Raw genomic sequence first — 24,107 nt, 5'->3', positions numbered from 1 at the left:
GACAACAATTCATCCCTTTTACTAATACACATACTCTTCATGGTGGCTGAGAAGATGACTGCAGCTCAGTTAAGATAATGGAACCAAGCTGCAATTCAGGGCACACCCACTACTACATTTTTGAAGTTGTGTATGGCAATAATGAAGATCACATTGAAGAACTGCCATTGGCCAGATAATGGGGGTCTTAGGAATTTAACCCCCACCAACTTGATACTAATTAGCCAACTTAGAGTCTGCTCACATATCTTTTTATTGTTACCTATGCTGATTTGGCATTAAAAAAGACTAATCGTAATATGTATGCCCTATATAAATAAAGAAATATTATTATAATATATAATATTATAATAGCTATGATGTCTGTGAATGGACTATAAAGATAGGGCATTGATATTAGAATACTGGTTAAAAGGAACCTAAATTATCTATCTATATCCCAAAAGAGTGAGGAGACCTTTTTATGGAGTCTTGACTGAACGGCATTGAAACCCTTTTTAGTTGACCTCATTGGGGCACATTTACTTACCCGGTCCAGTCGCGATCCCGCGGCGCGTTGTCCGACGCTGGTTCGGGTCTGCCGGGATTCACTAAGGTCCGTGCGCCTGATATCCAGCAGGTGTCGCTGCTGCTCCGAGGTCCGCTGTAGTTCATCTTCTTGTATGTGCATGTAAGTGCTGACCTTGCGACACAAATTGTTTTTTAAATTCTGCAGCTTTTCTGAATCCGTTGGGTTGTCCGATGGCCACGGCCTCCGATTTTGGTTGTGTGAAAGCCGGCGCCAATGTGACACAATCCTATCATGTACGCCAAAATCCCGGGCCAATTAGCCGCAAATCGGAAATATTCAGGAAACCCGACAAAAGTGCGGCGTTCTGACCCTTAGTAAATGAGCCCCATTGTCTCTCTTAAATATTCCTATCAAAAACATTTCTAAAATTTACATCATCTACTACAGAATAGACACAAGGCACTAGGATTCCTATCAGTCATGACTACCAGAAATCGAGAAGAAAGTCCAATGTCCCACCTATTTTTTGGTGCTCCACACACAATCACTGACAGTGCTGAAGAAGCAGTAACCAAGTAGAGTCCCAGAGATTAAATGGAGCATCAGTGTGAAATCTTGGATGCTGTGACTGTATTCAAGTGGGTGAACTTGCCATTTTTCTTGACACCCATTGGTTGATCGCCCAGTGATGAAGCTCATATCACCTACGCTGTGCATATGTTATATATTTTAATACAGACTTAAAGAAAAAAACTTTAAAGCGGTTAATGGCTTTGGATGCCCTTTCAAATGAGTTGAAACAGACTGATTGGGGGCAAATGTAACAAAAGTAACAATTCTTACTGTTGGAGCACCCACCATTCTGGTGCTCTATGTTTATTTGCAGTTATAGGGGCTTATTTATTTAAGGGTCCGTGCTTGCACTTTCGTCGGACTTTCCGACGTTTCTGGGGATTGCACGGCAGTGACAGGTATTTAACAGGGTTGTGCGCTGTGATTGTGCCACAGGCAACCAGATTTTGGCGCAGCGGTGCCGGCTTTCATGCCACAGAAGTTGGGGGCAAGCCTTCGGACGATCCAACTGATTCGGACTGTGCGCGGGATTTAATTTTCAAATTGTGCTGCAAGACAATGCACTTTACATGCACCAGGAAGAAGAAAGTGAACACCGACGGACCTGAGCGGGGAAGTGACACATGCAGGATATCGGACGCACGATCTTAGTGAATCGCGGCAGAGTGCATGATCGTAGAACAATGCACTTTCGGGGAGCTTCGTCAGACAGGTAGGTAAATGTGCCCCGTAGTGTCATGATGACAACATTGACCATTTTAGTCAATCACTGGCACAGAAGTTTAACACAGAGGTTTAAGTGAATTCATTTATTAAGAATTTTTTTTTTTGTTATTTCAGAACATTTTCCCCAAATTTTTCCAATCTCAGACAACCCTTTAAGGCTAATTGAAGCAGAACATCAGTAAGAAGATTGATATGATACGTAAATATATTCTGAAGATCAATCAGAATTCCATCTCCATGGTTTAGCATATGAAATACTGTTGTGTATATAAAGGATGAATAATAAAAGATTGCATATTAGAAGGAATTAGTAAGATATGAGAAGACTGAAAATTAATTAAGAGAATTAATTCAGTATAGCAGAAGAGGAATAAGCTCCGGTAATCAGCAAATTCAAGATTTCTACTAAACGGGAAGGAAAATCACTTCTACTGGATGATGATCGGCGTGTATTGAGTATTAATTACGAGGTGGGATGGGGTTGGTTGGAGGGTACAATTAATTATATTACAGATAATGATCATTGTGGGGAAATTTCACAGTATTACTGGATTCATGTATTGCCAAGCTTAAAAAAACCTTGAGTATTACATTCTGCCTCAACTAAGCCAATTTATACTATGTCTGGTGTAGTGGGAAAAGATCAAGGTTAGGGGAGGGGACTGTAATGCTGGTGGCAGGCTTCTCTCATGGCTTGTCTCTTCTTTAGGTAGGAGGTCACCTCTTCAGAGTCAAGTATATGCTATATTCAGGCCCCAGTCGAATCCCAGAATGGAAAGATTTGAGGTACCTTCTTCTGTTATCGGTTGCCTAAGGTTTCTTGTGAATTGTTTGGCCTAGTTTGTTTTCTTCTCAATTCTTACCTCAGATTGTGACCAGATCATGGCCACCAGAGATTTCTATGGCTCCAGGTCATGGCACGGTGAGCACACAATACAACACCACACCTTGATAGTGTAGGGCGGCTATATTCTGCCTATGGAGGGAGGATGGGTGACGAGTGCTTGCCCCTCCCCCTCATTCTCACAGCCCTATGCTTGCCCGGGATCTGGTCCGGAGCACACGGCCATGGGAATGTCCCATTAGTTTGTCCATTTGTCCATTTACCATGATCTGGGCTTTTCACTGATCAGATCAAGTCAGATTAATTTTGTTGCACAGTGGGCCCAAACTTGCGCCATTATAGCTAGTAAATATACTGTGGGGCATATTTATCAGGACCTCTGCCCCACGTCAGTGGCGCAGAGGCCCTGAAATAATCGTAAATGCTAGCCTATTGCTAGCTTTAGCTACTATTTGCCCCAATCCGCCACCTTCACGCCAGTGGGGCGCGAAGGGGTGTGAGGGGGGGGGTCGTGGACGGCTGAGGGGTGGGCGCAGCCGGCTGGGAGTGGGCCAGAGCAGGGCGTTACTGTCCCCGCGCCAGCACCCTTGCTGCCGCCGGCGACTTTTATGTCGTAGAATAAATGCGGCGCAGCCTCCTTCCTCTTGATGTATCCCATTGCGAATATGCAGCGGCGGGGCTATCATATGCTGGCACTGATAAATGTCCCTCAGTATTGGCAAGTTTTCACCATGAAGTGTTTGGTTCTTTAAAGAGAAAATATTAAATATTTTTTACAACCTCTTTTAAGGGATTGACCACTGTATGATATATTCCACAGATGCCATACACTGAAGTAATGTGTAATGACATGAAACCTAAAACACCTAGTTTCATTCATTCACTGAAGCTTCCCTGTTTCCCATGGGCAGAAATTCATAAATTTTTTAGGTTTTGTGATTTGATTTGCTCAGTTGACCACTTCTAAAAAATTTTTTTCAAAATGTCTTCCGAAATATTAATTTTTGTCTTGATGCTAGACATGGCAGATTTAACTTTGTCTATTCTTATATAGGTAACACTTACCTATAGTTGTTAACAATTAGGGTAACACCATTTTTTGTCTAATACTTCTGTAGCCTCTACAGATATAGTCGAGTTTTGAGGACAGCTAATGAGTTACATAATCTGTTACAGCCAAACTTAACCTGGCTAACATAGTTAATGCGGTTTGAAAAAGATTTATTACCATCAAGTTAAACCAAGGAAGTGATATAAGGCAAACAATTCTATATTATAAAATAACCATCAATGTTATATGATCCAAAAAGGCATCTATATCATTTTTGAAGCTCTCTGCTGTCCCTACTGTGACCAGCACCTGAGCTCAGCTATTCTATAGATTTACAGTTCTCAATAAAGAAGCCCTGTCTCCACAATGATTAAACCTTGTTTTCTCCAGGTGGAGACATTGCCCCCTTTTTCTTTTGATTTGATTTAACCGGGAACATCTTTCCACCATATTTGTTTTATGGACCAATCATAAATTTATATGAATTAATTATGTCACTCATTAGTTGTGTTTTAGTTTTTCGAGACTACCAGATTTTGTGTACACACAGCATACATTTGTTCTGACTCCCTGGCCAATTACATGTGTACTTTTAATGGATTTGGCTTTGCGATTCTTCACCCTCCTGAACAACAGGTTGTTGGTGGCCCCCAAATAACCTGGCAGGTAATATCTCAGCTCTCTTTTTCTATAATATACATAGTCCCACATTTACTAAGAACAATGCAGTCTGTACTATGTGCAGTGTCCTGTGTAGTTTGCAGGGGGCGCCAAATACAGGATCTGTGGTGCCCGTTCGTCATGAATCTGGTGCCCCCTGCAATGTCCCGACAGAGTGCATCAACTTTTTTTGGTGCACCTTTAATATAGGGCTTGCAGAAATACGCCCCCTACAGTGCAGAACGTTGTGTCGCATGAAGAATAGTGCAGCGAGACACAAAACGGTTGCGTGCCACACAAAAGTGGCGCAGACCCTTCTTAATTACCTGTGCAAGCAGTTTGCACTGAAAATAACGTGCAAAGTCCGACAGAAAACTGGCGCAGGAGCTTTAGTAGATGTGGGCCATGGTGTAAGAGCGAAAAAGGAAGGAGTCATCTCAGAAAGCTAAGTAGTTTGATCTGGGCAATGTAGAGGGACATCTTTTATAATAGAGCATGTTCCGAAATCGTTCCATTTTTAAGAAACCAATGATCTCTCAGTTCAGGGCGTTAATAATACAACATCTTCTAAGAGCGCCATGTTTTATATTGTAGACTCCGACTTGGAGGTAAAACACCCCACAAAGTTTGTCGTGAAATGCGGTAGTTTTTTTCTTTTTTACGACTCCACAAATTATTTATACGCTGCAGATATCATCAGAACAAACAATATTGCAAATTAATGTCCTCTTCCATCAAAAACAACAAGCTTTGCAAGCTTATGTGCCTGAAAATGATTTCCAGACTGCTGTGCTTTTAGATATCTATTTGTTTCGCCCCTGCCTGTAATGACACAGGCAGCAGAAGACAACACTGAATTCATGGAACATTTATCAAGCAAGAACAAAAGACGAGCAGCAGCTTGCAATGTATATCATGGGAGTAAAGGAGGACTGCATTACAATATATGAATTTAAATCAGTAACCTTTCTAGGACATGAATTTTTAAGATGAAAGTACGAGATCATAATTTCTTGGGAAGTTCCCAAGGATCTTAAAATAACTCACTAAGTCAGCAAAACTCAGAAGAATCCTCAGAAGATAGTTTAGTAATATTTCACATCAAAAGTTCTTTAAGACGCTATTGAAATGTGAGTAGTTATGTCCTGTGATAGTACTAGGTGTTCAGTATCCTGTGATAGGGTAGTTATGTCCTGTGATAGTACTAGGTGTTCAGTATCCTAGGATACGGTAGTTATGTCCTGGGATAGTACTAAGTGTTCGGTATCCTGTGTTAGGGTAGTTATGTCCTGTGATAGTACTAAGTGTTTAATATCCTGTGATAAGGTAGTTATGTCCTGTGATAGTACTTAGTGTTTAGTATCCTGTGATAGGGTAGTTATGTTCTGTGATAGTACTAAGTGTTCAGTATCCTGTGATAGGGTAGTTATGTTCTGTGATAGTACTAAGTGTTCAGTATCCTGTGATAGGGTAGTTATGTTCTGTGATAGTACTAAGTGTTCAGTATCCTGTGATAGGATAGTTATGTCATGTGATTGTACTAAGTGTTCGGTATTCTGTGTTATGGTAGTTATGTCCTGTGATAGTACTTAGTGTTTTGTATCCTGTGATAGGATAGTTATGTCCTGTGATAGTACTAAGTGTTCAGTATCCTGTGATAGGATAGTTATGTCCTGTGATAGTAATAAGTGCTCAGTATCCTGTGATAGGGTAGTTATGTCCTGTGATAGTAATAAGTGCTCAGTATCCTGTGATAGGATAGTTATGTCCTGTGATAGTACTTAGTGTTTTGTATCCTGTGATAGGATAGTTATGTCCTGTGATAGTACTAAGTGTTCAGTATCCTGTGGTAGGGTAGTTATGTCCTGTGATAGTAATAAGTGCTCAGTATCCAGTGATAGGGTAGTTATGTCCTGTGATAGTACTAAGTGTTCAGTATCCTGTGATAGGGTAGTTATGTCCTGTGATAGTACTAGGTGTTCAGTATCCTGTGATAGGGTAGTTATGTCCTGTGATAGTACTAAGTGTTCGGTATTCTGTTTTATGGTAGTTATGTCCTGTGATAATACTTAGTGTTTTGTATCCTGTGATAGGATAGTTATGTCCTGTGATAGTACTAAGTGTTCAGTATCCTGTGATAGGGTAGTTATGTCCTGTGATAGTACTAAGTGTTCAGTATCCTGTGATAGGGTAGTTATGTCCTGTGATAGTACTAAGTGTTCAGTATCCTGTGATAGGGTAGTTATGTCCTGTGATAGTACTAAGTGTTCAGTATCCTGTGATAGGGTAGTTATGTCCTGTGATAGTACTAAGTGTTCAGTATCCTGTGATAGGGTAGTTATGTCCTGTGATAGTACTAAGTGTTTGGTATCCCGTGATAGGGTAGTTAAGTCCTGTGATAGTACTAAGGGGCACATTTACTTACCCGTCTTGTTGATGCCGCCGATCCAGGATGTCCGACGAGGATTCGGAGCTGCCGCGATTCACTAAGATCGTGCATCCAATTTCCTGCATGTGTCGCTTCCCCTGCTGAGGTCTACCGGAGTTCACCTTCTTCTTCCCGGTGCATGTGATTGCTTATCTTGCGACACAATTTGATTTTAAATTCCGTGGTTTGTCCGAATCAGTTGGGTTGTCCGATGGCCACGCTCCCAATTTGTGTTGCATGAAATCCAATCGTGTGCGCCAAAAACCCGGGGCAATTCAGCGCAAAACGGAAATTTTTGGTAGACCCGACGGAAATGCATCCGACGGACCCTTAGTAAATGTGCCCCTAAGTGTTCAGTATCCTGTGATAGGGTAGATATACCCTGTGATAGTACTAAGTGTTCAGTATCCTGTGATAGGGTAGTTATGTCCTGTGATAGTACTAAGGGCCACATTTATCACTTTTGTGCGCCTAAGTGTAGTAGTTGGGCATAAATTCTGGCACACTGTTTTGCCAGAATTATCACAAGCTACAACCATCTGTGATAAGTATATTTTCTGCCTCTTATTAATCACTTTACTTTAAAACAGTTTAGGTGCAGTTTTGGCGCAGTTTAGGCGCAATGTTAGATTCAGGCACTTACATGTGATCCTGCTACAAGCTCCTCTCTGCTTCTCCCACATCCCAGAATGAAGATAACACTCACAGCAGCACCCAGGTGTGTGACACCCTGCACCCAGTGACCTCCTCAGCAGTGGCTTCTCCTGGAGGGGATCCCCCAGTGCTGATCTCCTGCTGCACCCCTGTAATTCTGCACTGTATCCCCCTCAGACACACTGGTGATAATGTGCAGAATTACATGGGGGACACTTGTATGTAGTATCTGCAACATTCTGCAAAGTTCTGCAAACATTCTGCAAACTTCTGCAAACTTGTGCAAAGTTCTCTTGCTCTTGCTGTGAGCTCAGCGTTTTGCAGAATGTTTTGTAAATAGAAGGTGATGAACTGTAAATAGAGTCTGCAGCTCCTGTCTGCAATGTATCTAATGTATCTATTATCTGTTCCAGTGTCTGGCTGAGCTCTGCTGCTAGAAATGAGCTGTTCTGCAAAGGGGCTCAGTGCTTTCTTCTCAGTTAACGCCACCTTCGGGCTGGAGTGTTTTTGTGCCCGTTTTTGCGCCTAAATGAAAACGTTGCAAGTGATGAATATCATCAGGCGCAGCAAAACATCTGGATTGGTAAGATAGATGAGGGAAAGCTGGTTATTTTTGCTGCGCGGCTAGTTTAGCGTTTAATCACAAAAATGGCGCAAAAACGGTGCGCCTGAATGAAAAGGCGCAAAAACAACAGAAAACACGAGTGATACATGTGGCCCTAAGTGTTCAGTATCCTGTGATAGGATAGTTATGTCCTGTGATAGTACTAAGTGCTCAGTATCCCATGATAGGATAGTACAAAGGGACACATTTACTTACCCGTCCTATTCACGCCAAAGATCGCGCACCCAATATCCTGCATGTGTCGCTTCCCCGCTGAGATCCGCCGGAGTTCACCTTCTTCTTCCCGGTGTATGTGAGTGCTGATCTTGCGACACAATTTGATTTTTAAGTTCCACGGTTTGTCTGAATCAGTCGGGTTGTCCGACGGCCATATCCCCGATTTGTGTCGCATTAAAGCCGACACCGATGCGCCACAATCCGATCACGTGCGCCAAAAACCCGGGGCAATTCAGGGCAAAATGGAAAAATTCGGGAAACCCAACGGAAATGCATCCGACGGACCCTTAGTAAATGTGCCCCTAAGTGTTCAGTATCCTGTGATAGGATAGTTATGCCCTATGATAGTGCTCAGTATTCTGTGATAGAGTAGTTATGTCCTGTGATAGTTTTAAGTGCTCAGTATCCTGTGACAGGGTCGGTCATTTGAGACTGGGAGATGTGACCACTAGGGAAGGACGGATCTGAACTTTAAAAGAAATTTACTATTTGTTTTTAAGCATTATGGAGCAAACATACCTTGAGAATGCTGTACCTACACTGATGCAGAAACATGGGTTTGGGGTTTCAGCACATTTTTTTGTGCTGAAAAACTAGGCTTATACTCGAGTATATATGGTAATTCTTTCTGGTCTGTTTTGTCAATGAGGTTAATGTATCCTAAAGTAGATTGTTTAAAACATTGTATGGGTATTGTGGTACCCTGTCGATTCCCCGAACCTGCACCCCTGACCAGTTACACCGGCAATCGGCATTAGCACCAATTGTGGTTGTATATTGTTTTAATGCTTGGCACAGATGCCAGCGGTATTGAAATGACTCTACCCGCCATTTTGGGAAAGATCATCGCTCCTCACGACGTCTTTGGGCAGTGACAATCCTCCCCAAAACGGCGTTGCCCTGCGCTGTTATTATGCTACTTCCGACGCATGACGTTTAGTCGATCACATACCACTGGTTACTTTAGGGCAATGATGGCGAACCTTTTACAGACAGAGTGCCCAATCTACAACTAAAATCCACTTATTTACCGTGAAGTGCCAACATGGCATTTTAAGGAGTAACTTATTGTTACCTGTTCTTCCTCAATTTTCAATCGTATCGACCCCCTGAGGCCACCAATACAGTTGAAAACATTATCTCTTAAGTTGCCTGGGATTACAGGATTTGGTTCTACATGGTGAACTCTGTCCTGAAGCGATAGTCTGAGTGCCCACAGAAATGGCTCTGAGTGCCACCTCTGGCACCCGTGCCATAGGTTCGCCACCACTGCTTTAAGGAGTAAACACCCACAATTGATACTTGCATCAATTACAGTTGCTAATAGAGGTGGGTTTCCGTGTGTCCAATCATTTATATATAACCTATAGTAAGATCCAGTGACATCACCGCGAAGAGTAAGATAAAGTTATAATTTTACATGAAATCCATTCAGTGTAACGTAACTTTTCCCCATTCACCGCGCAGATCTCCAGCATCGTGACCTAAATGAAACATAAAGTAGTTACAGCCTGATTATAACTTTATGGCTCTTCCCGGTCTTCATTTTAATGAAATTTTCGAAGGTTGTGTGTTCTCATTTGATGCAAATTATACCGTTTCCATTGTATTTGGGCAAGTTTTTGATATCAGTTTGAGTTTCTTCTTCCCATATTCACCCAATAAGATTCCTCCTGGGCTTCTATTGCCATCAAAGGAAAATTGAAATCTATATTTTTCATTATGCATCTCATAACTACTGCACCTTAGCTCGGAAAAAGAACAAAGCGAACCGGCTATAAGTATGTATAATATACTGCAGGATCTATCATTTTTGATGTCCGATGCACAGAAATAAAGCACAGATTAAATTGGTCTCGTAGAGATGTGTTTAATCAGTATTATAATTTAATTCATATCATTTAGATATCACAGAGGGAGCAGAGCAGATTGAGACAATGTATGCAGACTATTATTCCATGGTCAAGGGTTAATTCTTTATGATTTGATCAGATGAGAATTAAAGGGGTTGGCCACTTTTCTATAAATCTCTTCCACCAGACAGGTCTCTGCATGTATATGAACCTGTGTCTTAACGCCAGTGAGAGCTTCGGCCGTTCCATGTTCTCCCCATGCCGCCCTCTGCATGTACACACAACTTCCTGTTTCTTACTCCTTCAGTCCGTCCTAAGGGCAGCCTCCAGTGTGTTTTCTTTCTCTCAGTCCATTTCACTGACATACACAGGGTAAGGGGAGGGGGAGCAACTGGATGAGTCATAATCTCACATAATCTCAGAGTCTGCACACAGCACTAAAGGAAGCATCAGGGATGATGAATCAACTAGAGATCATCCTGGGAATATTATTAAAGCAGTAAAATCAAATGGGAAATTTTTGTAAAGATTGACCAACCCCTGGGTAGGTGGAACAAGTAGATTGTCTATGTTACAGTGGGGTTGGGGGCATAAGAATGACATTGAATAAAGAAGCAACTACAGGTACAGTAACTGCACACATGGTCCAAGTTAAGTTTTTATTAGAAATATATATATATTTTTTTAGAGCCAAATAATTCCACTCAACACTAATTCACCTTTTTTGTAGTAGTTCACTTATTAGTTTTTTTCTGTGTATATTGTGACAGAAGATGCAGAGACATCTCATTAGCAGTACTGTACAAAACATATACAGATAAAACTCTCAAGGAAGCCCCCCAGTCACCCTCTCTGGGGATGGGAGTTGTACTTTACCTATGTCATTGCTCCTTTCATTGACTACCATTCAACTGTAATGTAGCACACATACAACGGTACATAAAGGAAGTAGTCATCTCAAATGTGTCTGTTCCCAGAACAGAAACTATAAATATATAATTTATTGTATACTGAGCACTCTCTGGAGTGGTAAGAAATTTCACCTTCCCACTACAGTAGACTCAATGTAGACTTATCCTTTCCCTTTGCAAGAAGATATTGATGAGCGGTCCCATCACTATTAGGGTCCAGAGGATTTGTGAGTCTGGATCCGAATCTAAACAACCATATTACAGCAGTTCTACATTTTCCTTTTTTTTTTTTCTTTCTTTTTTTTAATTATTGACAGGGGGGCATTATTGCCCACTAAGGTATATTACAGACATGATACTCCTTTGGGCAGAGCAAATGGTAATTATTTGGAGAAAACAAGGTTTAATCACCGGAGGCGACAGTGCTTCTTTACTATGAGAACAGTCAATCTGTGGAATAGCTGAGCTCAGGCGCTGGTCACAGCAGGGACAGCAGAGAGCTTCAAGAAGGGTCTAGATGCCTTTTTACACCTAAATAACATTGATGTTTATGTTATATAGAATTGCTTCCCCTAAATACCTTCCTCATCTGATCCCTTCCCTTCCTTGGTTGAACTTGATGGACATGTGTCTTTTTTCAACCGTATAAACTATGATACTATGATACTCTGTACAGCCAGCCAGGAATGCCTGACCAACCCCAGAAGGTCTTTGTGACCAAACATTGGGAGGAGAGCCTGTTTGTACACCAAGTGTGAGCATTCACACCCTTACAAGCCCATCTCCTGAGAAGGGGAGGTCAAAGAAGAGCAGGTTTATGTATTGCTTTACCATCATAAAAAGACAAAGACGTGTCTGGGACATAATTCCTAATTATGAGTCCTCAGTCATAGCAGAGAGTTGAGGGGTTGAGATACCCTCATGGCCTGCGTCTGCAGAGCCTAACTGCATGTAAACCCAGAAGAATTGCAGAACACCCCTAATGTTAGGCCTCAACACCCCAAGTTTGGTATGGGGTGAGAAGAAGCGAGGTATCCTATCTCACCTATAACACACACAGAGTAAACTCTGCTATATGCCTCCCTCCCAGATAAAGACCTTATCTGCCTTTAGAGTTAGTCTTTACACCTGGTGCTTACCGGCAGGAAGTGCTTGTGTCTGAGCTGGTCTTGTAATGCAGGGAGGAGGAGCAGGAGGCAGAGAGCACTGCAGTGTGCAGACAAGGGAAGCTATTCATGAGAAAAATTCAACTATAATCAGAATATTTATGGCTGTATCCAGGGGCAATCAAAATTGTGTACACCAGGATTGATAGAGAAAGTTTGGAATTTTATCAGTGAAATGCTGGATTTTTGTTAATAGCAGTGAATTAGAGAATGTGTTATTTTGTTATCCTGAGTATATTTAAGAATATTGTTGTGGAATACCCCTTTAAGTTGTGACTCCATTCAATCTCTAATATCTTTACAAAATCTGAGATTTAATCTGATACTTTTAAATACAAATTTTGAAAAAAAATTTTGAGCACTCCATGTCAGGCAGCTGCTGCAAGCCATGTATTTCTGTAGTGGGTAGAGAAAATATTAAGTATAAATTCTATTACATGATTTACTAGAATAGGGTAAAATGTTATAGGTAGACAGAAGAAACTAGTTTTTGTTCTTCTTTCCTTAAAATTTCTTGTCCCTATTGACTTCCTCAATGAGCTTTTCCTTTAGAGACGCTCAGATATTATCCAGCTGCATTGCAGGGTAACAAAATTTTAAAGACTGCTATAGAATGGCATTGATTAAGAAAATCCAAGCCGGGTGGGAAAATCATTGATTTTTTTCCCCTCTCACATTGAAATGAGCCTTATCTTTGTATTGAAGTTTACTGTAAGTATTGTGCGAGGGTTCGGGATGAATAAAAGCGCAAGATATTAAATGGTTTGGTTTTTTACATTAAATTTGTTTATTGTAGCTAATAAAATTGCTATAAAATGCTAATGAGCTGTTTGTGCATATATTTCTGTGAGCACAGTTGTAGCGATGTTTTCTGAGATGTTTTTAATTAAAAATGTGTTTATGACGGCTGCGTTAAAATCTATTTAGGATAAATTTTTAATGATTATAATTTTGAACCAAAAGCAAGCACGGATAATAGGTGCACTTATTCACGGTTTATTTATTCAATGACTCTGGGTGGTGTAGATTTATGGTGGGGCGATTAATTGCGTAAAAAAACAACAACAACAACATACTAATAAACTATGAAAATATGATCTATGTAAGAATGGGGCAAAATAAATTACAATGCAAGAGAAAGTGATTCTTCAACTCATCGCCATTCATCAATATAGCAGAATCTAATTACAGAGAGAAAGTAAACTTTAAGGGTTTTTAATACAACTCTATCAATATTCTATCTATCTCATATCTATCTATCTATCTATCTATCTATCTATCTATCTATCTATCTATCTATCTATCTATCTATCTCTTATCTATCTATCTATCTATCTATCTATCTATCTATCTATCTCCTATCTATCTATCTATCTATCTCCTATCTATCTGTCTCATATCTATCTATCTATCTCTTATCTATCTATCTATCTCCTATCTATCTATCTATCTATCTATCTATCTATCTATCTATCTATCTATCTATCTATATTCTATCTATCTCCTATCTATCTATCTATCTATCTCCTATCTATCTATCTATCTCCTATCTATCTATCTATCTATCTATCTATCTATCTATCTATCTATCTATCCATATCTATCTATCTATCTATCTATCTATCTATCTATCTATCTCATATCTATCTATCTATCTATCTATCTATCTCATATCTAGCTATCTATCTATCTATTTATCTCATATCTGTCTATCTATCTATCTATCTATCTATCTATCTCATATCTTTCTATCTGTCTATCTATCTATCTATCTATCTATCTCATATCTTTCTATCTATCTATATATCTATCTATCTCATATCTATCTATCTATCTATCTATCTATCTATCTATCTATCTCATATCTATCTATCTATCTATATATCTATCTATCTATCTATCTCATATCTATCTATCTATGTATCTATCTCATATCTATCATCTATCTACCTCATATCTATCTATCTCATATCTATATATCTATCTATCTATCTATCTATCTATCTCATATCTATCTATCTATCTATCTATCTATCTATCTATCTCATATCTATCTATCTATCTATCTATCTCATATCTATCTATCTATCTATCTCCTATCTATCTATCTATCTATCTATCTATCTATCTCCTATCTATCTATCTCCTATCTATCTATCTATCTATCTCATATCTATTTATCTATCTATCTCATATCTATCTCATATCTATCTATCTCATATCTATCTATCTATCTATCTATCTATCTATCTATCTATCTATCTATCTATCTATCTATCTCATATCTATCTATCTATCTATCTATCTATCTCATATCTATCTATCACTGTTGCTGCACTCAAGTCTCGTTGTTGCGCCTTAATGAGTCGCATTGTTGCATCAGAATTATCACAAGCTACAACCATCTGTGATGAGTTGAGTTCCTGCCTCTTATTAATCACTTTAGTTTAGGCGCAGTTTAGGCGTAAAGTTAGATTCAGGCACTTACATGTGATCCTGCTACAAGCTCCTCTCTGCTTCTCCCACAGCCCAGAATGAGAATGACCCTCACAGCAACACCCAGGTGTGTGACACCCAGCACCCAGTGACCTCCTCAGCAGGGGCTTCTCCTGGAGGGGATCCCCCAGTGCTGGTCTCCTGCTGCACCCCTGTAATTCTGCCCAGTATCCTCCTCAGACACCAGTGTGGTCATCCTGCTACATGGGGACACTTCTCTGTCCTGTCTGCAGCTCCCACTCACTTCTCTTCTATCCTGTTACATGGGGACACTTCTCTGTCCTGTCTGCAGCTCCTACACACTCTCTTCTATCCTGCTACACGGGGGACACTTATCTGTACTGTCTGCAAGCTCCTACTCACTTCTCTTCTATCCTGCTACATGGCACAGGACAAGTCTCTGTCCTATCTGCAAGCTCCCACACACTTCTCTTCTATCCTGCTACACGGGGACACTTATCTGTAGTATCTGCAACCTCCTACTGACTTCTCTTCTATCCTGCTACATGGGACACTTCTCTGCACTGTTTGCAGCTCCCACATACTTCTCTTCTATCCTGCTTCACGGGACACTTCTCTGTCCTGTCTGCAGCTCCTACTCACTTCTCTTCTATCCTTCTACACGGGGGACACTTATCTGTACTATTTGCAAGCTCCTACTCACTTCTCTTCAATCCTGCTACATGGGACATGTCTCTGTACTATCTCCAAGCTCCTACCCACTGCTCTTCTATCCTGCTACATGGGACACTTCTCTGTCCTGTCTGCAGCTCCCATTCACTTCTCTTCTATCCTGCTCTGAGCTGCTGCTTTTGCACAGATTATTTGAACTGTACATGAACTGTAAACAGAGGCTACAGATAATGTCTGTAGTGTCTGCTAAACTCTGCTGCTATAATATACTGCTCTGCAAAAGAGCTCAATGTTACTTCTCAGTTTATGCCAACTTCGGGCTGGAGTGTTTTTGCGCCTAAATTGCACCTAAATGAACAAGTTGCTAATGATGAATGATTATTAGGTGCAGCAAAACATCTGGATTGGTAGGATAAATGAGGGACACATGGTTATGTTTGCTGTGCAGTTAGTTTGGTGTTTAGTCGCAAAACTGGCACAAAAACAGTGCGACAATATGAAAAGGCGCAAAAACAACAGAAAAACAAGTGATACATGTAGCCCATGGAAGTAAGAATTATTTTATATATGCAGAAATAAACGTATACATACAGCCATAAGTCTGTCTTGGGTGTTCATAAAGGAAGTTGAATACTATGCGCCAGATGTATCATTTTTTTTCCTGTTGTTTTTGTGCCTTTTCATATTGTCGCACTGTTTTTGTGCCAGTTTTGCACCTAAACACCATACTAGCCGCGCAGCAAAAATAACCATGTTTTCCTCATTTATCCTACCAATCCAGATGTTTTCTGTACCTAATAATCATCTATCATTTTTGGTGCGCCTAATAATCATTCATCATTAGCGACTTTTTCATTTAGGTGCAATTTTGGCCCAAAATTTGCCCAGCCTGAAGGTGGTGTAGACTGAGGAGCAGCTGATGAGCTCCTGTGCAGAGCAGTGTATTCCCTGTATAGTACAGCAGCAGAGCTCAGCCAGTGTTTACACTACATCCTAAATCAACTTTCATAATTATGTTTATTAGCGTTAAGGGCTCTGGGGAGTGTTACATCAGTGCTGAGCTGCACAGGCTGTTAAAATGAGCAGAGACACCTCCCCACGCACACTTCCTGCTGCTGCTAGATCACAATGGAAGAGGGAAGATGGAGAGAACAGAGAGTGAGTTGGGTGAGACATAATCTGCTTACTGTAACAGCTTGTGAATCTGCAGCACTGAGGAGCTCTGGTAATACCCCCCTCGAGCCCTTCTGGCTCATTAGCATTTTTTAAGGAGGGAGGCCATGGATAGCAAATATGAGAAGATTACCACAGTCACGGTGCCTAGATCTTTTAGTAAGTGTCCATAGTTTATCATGATGGATTTGATGGTAGGACACCCTTTTAAGTGGATCGGGTGACGCGGCGGCTCAGTGGTTAGCATTACAGCCTTGCACCGCTGGTGACCTGGGTTCAAGTCCCATGGTCAACATCTGCAAAGAGTTTGTATGTTCTCTCTGTGTTTGCGTGGATTTCCTCGGGGTCCTCCGGTTTCCTCCCACACTCCAAAACATACTGGTTGGTGATTACATTGTGATCCCCATTGGGAACAGGGACCGATTTGGCAAGTTCTGTGCAGCGCTGCGTAATCTGTGTGCGCTATATAAAGAAATTATTATTATTATTATGTAAAATAATATAGAATTTATGATAAAACCAGCAGAAGATAGAAGACAATACTTTTGTCTTTATTGTGACTTGACCGTAAGATCCTCTTGGGGCAGTTCATCCATAATTGACGATGCCATTGACTAGACCGAGCGGCCATCAGGGGGTCCCTTTTTTAATTAAACTTGATTAATGTTTTAATTTTCCAAATAGCAACATAATAAATCAGGAGCTGCGGTCAGTCGCCATCTCCGCTCCCCCGTCCTGATAAGCCGTGTTTAGTAAAACAAACCTCATTAATGGGAAAAAAGTAACAATACCGAACAATTTTAATAGCGCGTCTAGAGGAGGTGCCGACACGTAACTCGCAGGATCACATCATTAGGAGCTGGAACTCCCTTATTCCATGGGATAATGATGCTACATCATTATATAGAACACTTCATTTATTAATACTGTACGACACCTAATGGGAGCAAATTGTTCCTGTTTACTCTAGGATTACACTATGGAGAGAACCAATCATAGATCATCATTATGGGGGGAAGCTGATACATTTATGTGAGCTCATCACATTGTACTATGCATAGCTAAAAATATCATTATGTACATGCTGGGGCTTTTCTTTGTTTTTTGTTTTTTGGGATGTTTTTGTCACACATTTGCTTTTTTCAGCACCCAATCAAAAGAGTCATACAAGGACATTACCCAAACCCATCTCAACTGGAGGAAGAGACAGTAAAAGTTTACAATAAAGGAGAGGCTCTAGGACCCTTATGCAGGGCTGATTTTGGCCTTTTTGTTGTCTGAGGGAGAAATTGAAATGGCGCCACCCATCCTGCAGCCTAGCCCTGACCCCCAATGTATTAATAGACAAAACCTTTAAACGCATCTACAACCGGAAGAATAAAAGAATAAAAAATGACTAACAATTGATAACTTCCTGGGACTTGGCTGACCCTGTCCCACACACTAGTAGTCAATCAGTGACACAAACAGAAGTGGCATCTAGTATCTTACAGATGACAATCTACTCTATTAGGAAGAGGACTTTAGAACAACTTCTAGCAGTGACTTATCACTTTTGAGATTTTTTTTAGGTCCTTGCTGCAAAACTCCTACACTGCGCCCGTAAAAATACCACAGCATATAATAATAATTCCTTTATTTATATAGCGCATACAGATTACGCAGCGCTGCACAGAGTTTGTCAAATCAGTCCCTGTCCCCAATGGGGCTCACAATCTAATCACCTACCAGTATGTTTTGGAGTGTGGGAGGAAACCCTTTTAAAAATATGTCCAGCAGAGCTCCCCATTAAAAAGAAATGTCCAGCAAAGCCCCCTTTACAAATAAAATGTCCAGCAGTGCCCCCCTTTAATAAGAAATGTCCAGCAGAGCCCCCTTTGAAAAAAAATGCCAGGCAGAGCCCCCTTTACAAATAAAATGCCTAGCAGTGCCCCTCTTTAATAAGAAATGTCCAGCAGAGCCCCCTTTAAAAAAATATGTTCAGCAGAGCCCCTTAAAAAAATGCCAGGCAGAGCCCCCTTTACAAATAAAATGACCAGCAGTGCCCCCCTTAAATAAGAAATGTCCGGCAGAGCCCCCTTTAACAAAATGTCCAGCAGAGCCCCCTTTAACAAAATGTCCAGTAGAGCCCCCTTTTACAAATAAAATGACCAGCTGTGCCTCTCCATGGCTCGTCTTCTCCCGGCATCTTCCGGCTTCCAGGCAGTGAGCGCAGAGGCACAACAATGCTTTCTGCTCACATGCACACACTGGGGCACATTTACTTACCCGGTCCATTCGCGTTCCAGCGGCGGCTTCTCGGACGAGCGTTCGGGTCTTCCGGTGATTCATGAAGGTCCTGCGCCCGATGTCCACCAGGTGGTGCTGCTGCGTCAAAGTCCGCCGAGGTGCCCCGGAGTTCATCGTCTTCATCGTGGTGCATGTGAGTATGGCCCGTGCGACCAATTTTTTTTTTAAATGCGGCTGTTTTTCTGAATCCGTCGGGTTCTCGTTCGGCCATGTCCCCCGATTTCCGTCGCGTGCATGCCAGCGCCGATGCGCCACAAACCGATCGCATGCGCCAAAATCCCGGGGCAATTCAGGGGAAATCGGAGCAAATCGGAAATATTCGGGTAACACGTCGGGAAAACGCGAATCAGACCCTTAGTAAATGACCCCCATTGTGTCACTCGTGACATCATTAGGTGGCTACACAGAGTGTCCTTGTGAGCAGAGAGCAAAGACGGGCAATGCCCGCACTGCCTGGAGGCCAGAAGATGCAGAGAGAAGACAAACAGGTTGGAGAAGTCGGTAAACTGGTGGGGAGGGGGAATTTCATGTGCTTTTTCCTTCATAAAACTGGCACAATGAATCTCTATGTCTGTGTTTTTGGTATATTTGCTAATATCAGCTGAAATAGTGGGAAATAGAGATTGCGGAGTGATTGACATCAAAGTTCACACCAATTTTATATAAATTTAATATCGAAATCATGGAAAACGTGTCTATGCTGAAGACAATGCCTCCCTTGGGTTACATATACCCTGATTTGGCATTAGTTTCCCTGCATGTGTAAGAAATTCCAGAGGGAATCTAAAAAAATAAACATGCATGTCTTGGTATAATATCCCTATAGGTGCATCTGCTGCACCATAAGTCCAACATATGTATCCACGAAGTATGTATCCATGAAGCTGCTGGCCAGACCCAACGGTCAACTGCAAAGTCACTCTTAGACTGATCACCAGTTGAGCTTGATTGTTTGGCTACCAAAGTCGTTTTATGACTCTACAGTCATTAGGGAAATGGTGGACCTTAGTTTGGTGGTGGATCCAATGGCACTGGTCCATTCCTTTTACACAGTACAAGTTATATTTATCATTAACAACTTCCAGGCTCCAATATGGAATTACAAAGTTAGTCCAAAGTTTTCCGAATCATACCGTAGGGTTCCTTGTAGAAATTCATCCATGCATCCCTTTACGAAGGTCACAAAGCGTTCCGGGCCCGATTTCCCCTTTTGTGCATGGCCTTTCTGTAGATGAAGGTAAAGTCTCCTGAGACCTGAATTGTCTTCTTGAACATTTTTGTTGAGCTCTTTGAAGCATGAGAGATGGAAAGTCTTGACTATGTTGACTAGTGCATCGCTCAGTACAAGAGATTGAACTTTGTGTTCAGAGAAAACCCACTGTGCTTTGCTTTTCATACTAAATTATCACATGCTGCTTGTTTTGTCAATGCCTGAAGGTATTTTCTACATCGTATTGTGAGTGTGTTGTGATGCCGTCAAGTCGGCTGATTTTCTTTCACGTTTTTTTTTTTTATCATTTCTTTTAAGGTAATCTGTGCCGAGGAGATGTGCACATTGCATTTCCATCAACAAATTATTTTACCTATTTTTTTTTTTTGTTTCCATTAGAACCACTTGGGATATATTCATTTATTCTTCTGGAAGGAGCTAATTATCTGACTTTTCTGCAATTATCAAGAGCAGAATGAGAAATCCCATGGTGCGGCCTGAATAAATGTATGCAAAATAGGGCTCATTTATTCTTCAGAAAATCAAAAAAAGAAATATAAAAAATTGTAACTGTATAATGGGAGTTACAGTTATGAGTATGGCTACAGATACCTACAATGCACAAATGGTCAAGGGTTAGATGACTGTATAGTAAAGTATAATTCATAACATGTAACAAATAAACTCAATGGGACAATTTTACTGAGAACAGTGCAGTGTGTACTATGTGCAGTTACCTGAGTGGTGTGCAGGGGGCGCCAGATACGGTATTTATGGTGCCCGTTCTTCATGAATCTGGCACCCCCTGCACAGTTCTGACAGAGTGCACCAACTTTTTTGTTGGTGCACCTTTAACAAGTGGTGTGCAACACATTTCTGCCAGACACCGCATGATAAATCTGGCGCACGGTCCAACTGTCCACCAGAATGCCCCTTTCAGTGCAGAAATTCGCCTTGCGAGATGAATAGTGCAACCGTGACAAAAACGGGTCGCGTGTGACACATGTCTGCCGCGGGCACTTCTTAAATACCTGTGCAGGCAGTTTGCACTAGAAAGAATGTGCAAACTCCGACAGAAAATTGGCGCAAGCACCTAAGTGAATGTGGGCCACTAAACTGAATAAATGAACTGAAAACCTATCAATAATTCCTAAATTACAATAATTACAAATGGGTTCACTAATAGATTAGCTCATAAAGGGGTAATTCCATCTAAGTCCTGCCTACCCCATGTTAAGAGGGATGGAGTTTTAGGAACGGCCGAAAGTAGCCCCTGTATACTGTTTCTGTAACTCCTACAGAAGTGAATAAGAGTTATGGAAAAAGTGTAGAATTGCTTTTTGAGTAATTCCTGAAATTAAACACACAACATAGTTAGTTGTTGTACTCTATTTCTGTAACTACAATGCACCTCTATGGGAGTCACAGAAACAATGCTGAGCGTTCACATGTGGCCGATTCGGTAACTCCAGCCACAATAACATGGAGGAAGCAGGGCTATTCTTATCTTAGTCACATCTGAACGACCCTTAAGGGACTCTAATTTCCCATAAAATCTATTCAATAGAATATTAACAATATTGTAAAAGTTCCAGCACCCATCTGAATGCTGACCAGGAGATCGGGTGAAGTGCTGAGAAAGCATTTCACCCGATCTCTGAGAGAGCTGAGCCTTTTCACATCTCTCTCCCTCTACTTGCTCTTCCATACCTGAGTATTAGTTATGTGTTGTTCATGAGTCGTCTCTTTTATATGAATGATGGGATTCAGCTCCCTGCATTGACCCTTTGGTTCAGTTAGCCCTCCCCCTAATCTGGTAACCACGCCCCCTTTAAACAAATAGGATTAAAAGTGTTGTGGAGAGGGGAGACTGGCTGGACTGAGGCTCACATGAGGCTAATACATTTATTAGGAAGCCATTCATGAGCCAGAAGAGTCGGCTCTTTTTAGTGAGCGGAGCCTAATGAGCCAGCTCCCTAAAAACAGCAGAACTTCTTATCACCAGTGAGTATTCCTGCAGGACCCAGAGTTATGTCAGAAGCATGAGACTGATCACATGTCTCCTGCATCACTGCAAGGTCCTTATTTCATGCTGGCATGCAATGGGGCCAGAAAAGAAGTTCGAGCTCTGACTGGTTATGAAGAACAGCTGTGTGTGTTTGTTTGTGAGTATGTGAGTGAATGAATGGAGAGTTAAGTGTATTCATGTGGATGAATGTATATAGCAGACCTGAGTGAGTGAATGTAGCAAGAGGTATGTAAATGAGTGGTTGTAACATAGGTATGTGTGAGTGAATGGTTGTAGCAGAGCTGTATGTGTGAGTGAATGGATGTAGCAGAGCTGTATGTGTGAGTGAATGGATGTGATCTATGATATCATGGTATATGTTATTCTAGAGCTGTGGCATCGACTGCGATTAATAGTATCCTTGATTTGTAAGTTGCTATGGAATTTGATGGTGCTATATAAATAAAGATTATTAATTATTATTATTTATATTCTGTAAGTTTTATGCAGCTACAACCCATCAACCAAGGGGATCCATATCCCACTCACAATAAACAGTTAGTGATAAAAGTGTTGTGTACGGTAACATCACTGTGTGTATTATCACTGTAATGTAACATTGCTTTTATTCATGTACTGTACTGTGACATCACTGTGTGTATTATCCCTGTACTGTGACATCACTGTGTGCATTATCCCTGTACTGTGACATCACTATGTGTATTATCCCTGTACTGTGATATCACTGTGTGTATTATCCCTGTACTGTGACATCACTGTGTGTATTATCCCTGTACTGTGACATCACTGTGTGTATTATCCCTGTACTGTGACATCACTGTGTGTATTATCACTGTAATGTAACATTGCTTTTATTCATGTACTGTACTGTGACATCACTGTGTGCATTATCCCTGTACTGTGACATCACTGTGTGTATTATTCCTGTACTGTGACATCACTGTGTGCATTATCCCTGTACTGTGACATCACTGTGTGCATTATCCCTGTACTGTGACATCACTGTGTGTATTATCCCGTACTGTGACATCACTGTGTGTATTATCCCTGTACTGTGACATCACTGTGTGTATTATCCCTGTACTGTGACATCACTGTGTGTATTATTCCTGTACTGTGACATCACTGTGTGCATTATCCCTGTACTGTGACATCACTGTGTGTATTATCCCTGTACTGTGACATCACTGTGTGAATTATCCCTGTACTGTGACATCACTGTGTGCATTATCCCTGTACTTTGACATCACTGTGTATATTATTCCTGTACTGTGACATCACTGTGTGCATTATCCCTGTACTGTGACATCACTGTGTGCATTATCCCTGTACTGTGACATCACTGTGTGTATTATCCCTGTACTGTGACATCGCTGTGTGTAATATCCCTGTACTGTGACATCACTGTATGTATTATCTTGTACTGTGACACCACTGTGTGTATTATCCCTGTACTGTGACATCGCTGTGTGTAATATCCCTGTACTGTGACATCACTGTATGTATTATCTTGTACTGTGACATCACTGTGTGCATTATCCCTGTACTTTGACATCACTGTGTATATTATTCCTGTACTGTGACATCACTGTGTGTATTATCTCTGTACTGTGACATCACTGTGTGTATTATCCCTGTACTGTGACATCACTGTGTGTATTATCCCTGTACTGTGACATCGCTGTGTGTATTATCCCTGTACTGTGACATCACTGTGTGTATTATCTCTGTACTGTGACATCACTATGTGTATTATCCCTGTACTGTGACATCACTGTGTGCATTATCCCTGTACTGTGACATCACTGTGTGTATTATTCCTGTACTGTGACATCACTGTGTGTATTATTCCTGTACTGTGACATCACTGTGTGCATTATCCCTGTACTGTGACATCACTGTGTGCATTATCCCTGTACTGTGACATCGCTGTGTGTATTATCCCTGTACTGTGACATCACTGTGTAATATCCCTGTACTGTGACATCACTGTCTGTATTATCCCATTAAAACCATTTTACTACTTTAACAAATCTTTCCAGTCTTCTGTTATTATGAT

Source organism: Engystomops pustulosus, chromosome 1 (assembly GCF_040894005.1).
Source record: "Engystomops pustulosus chromosome 1, aEngPut4.maternal, whole genome shotgun sequence".
Lineage (NCBI taxonomy): Eukaryota > Metazoa > Chordata > Amphibia > Anura > Leptodactylidae > Engystomops > Engystomops pustulosus.
This window is presented reverse-complemented; position numbering follows the sequence as displayed.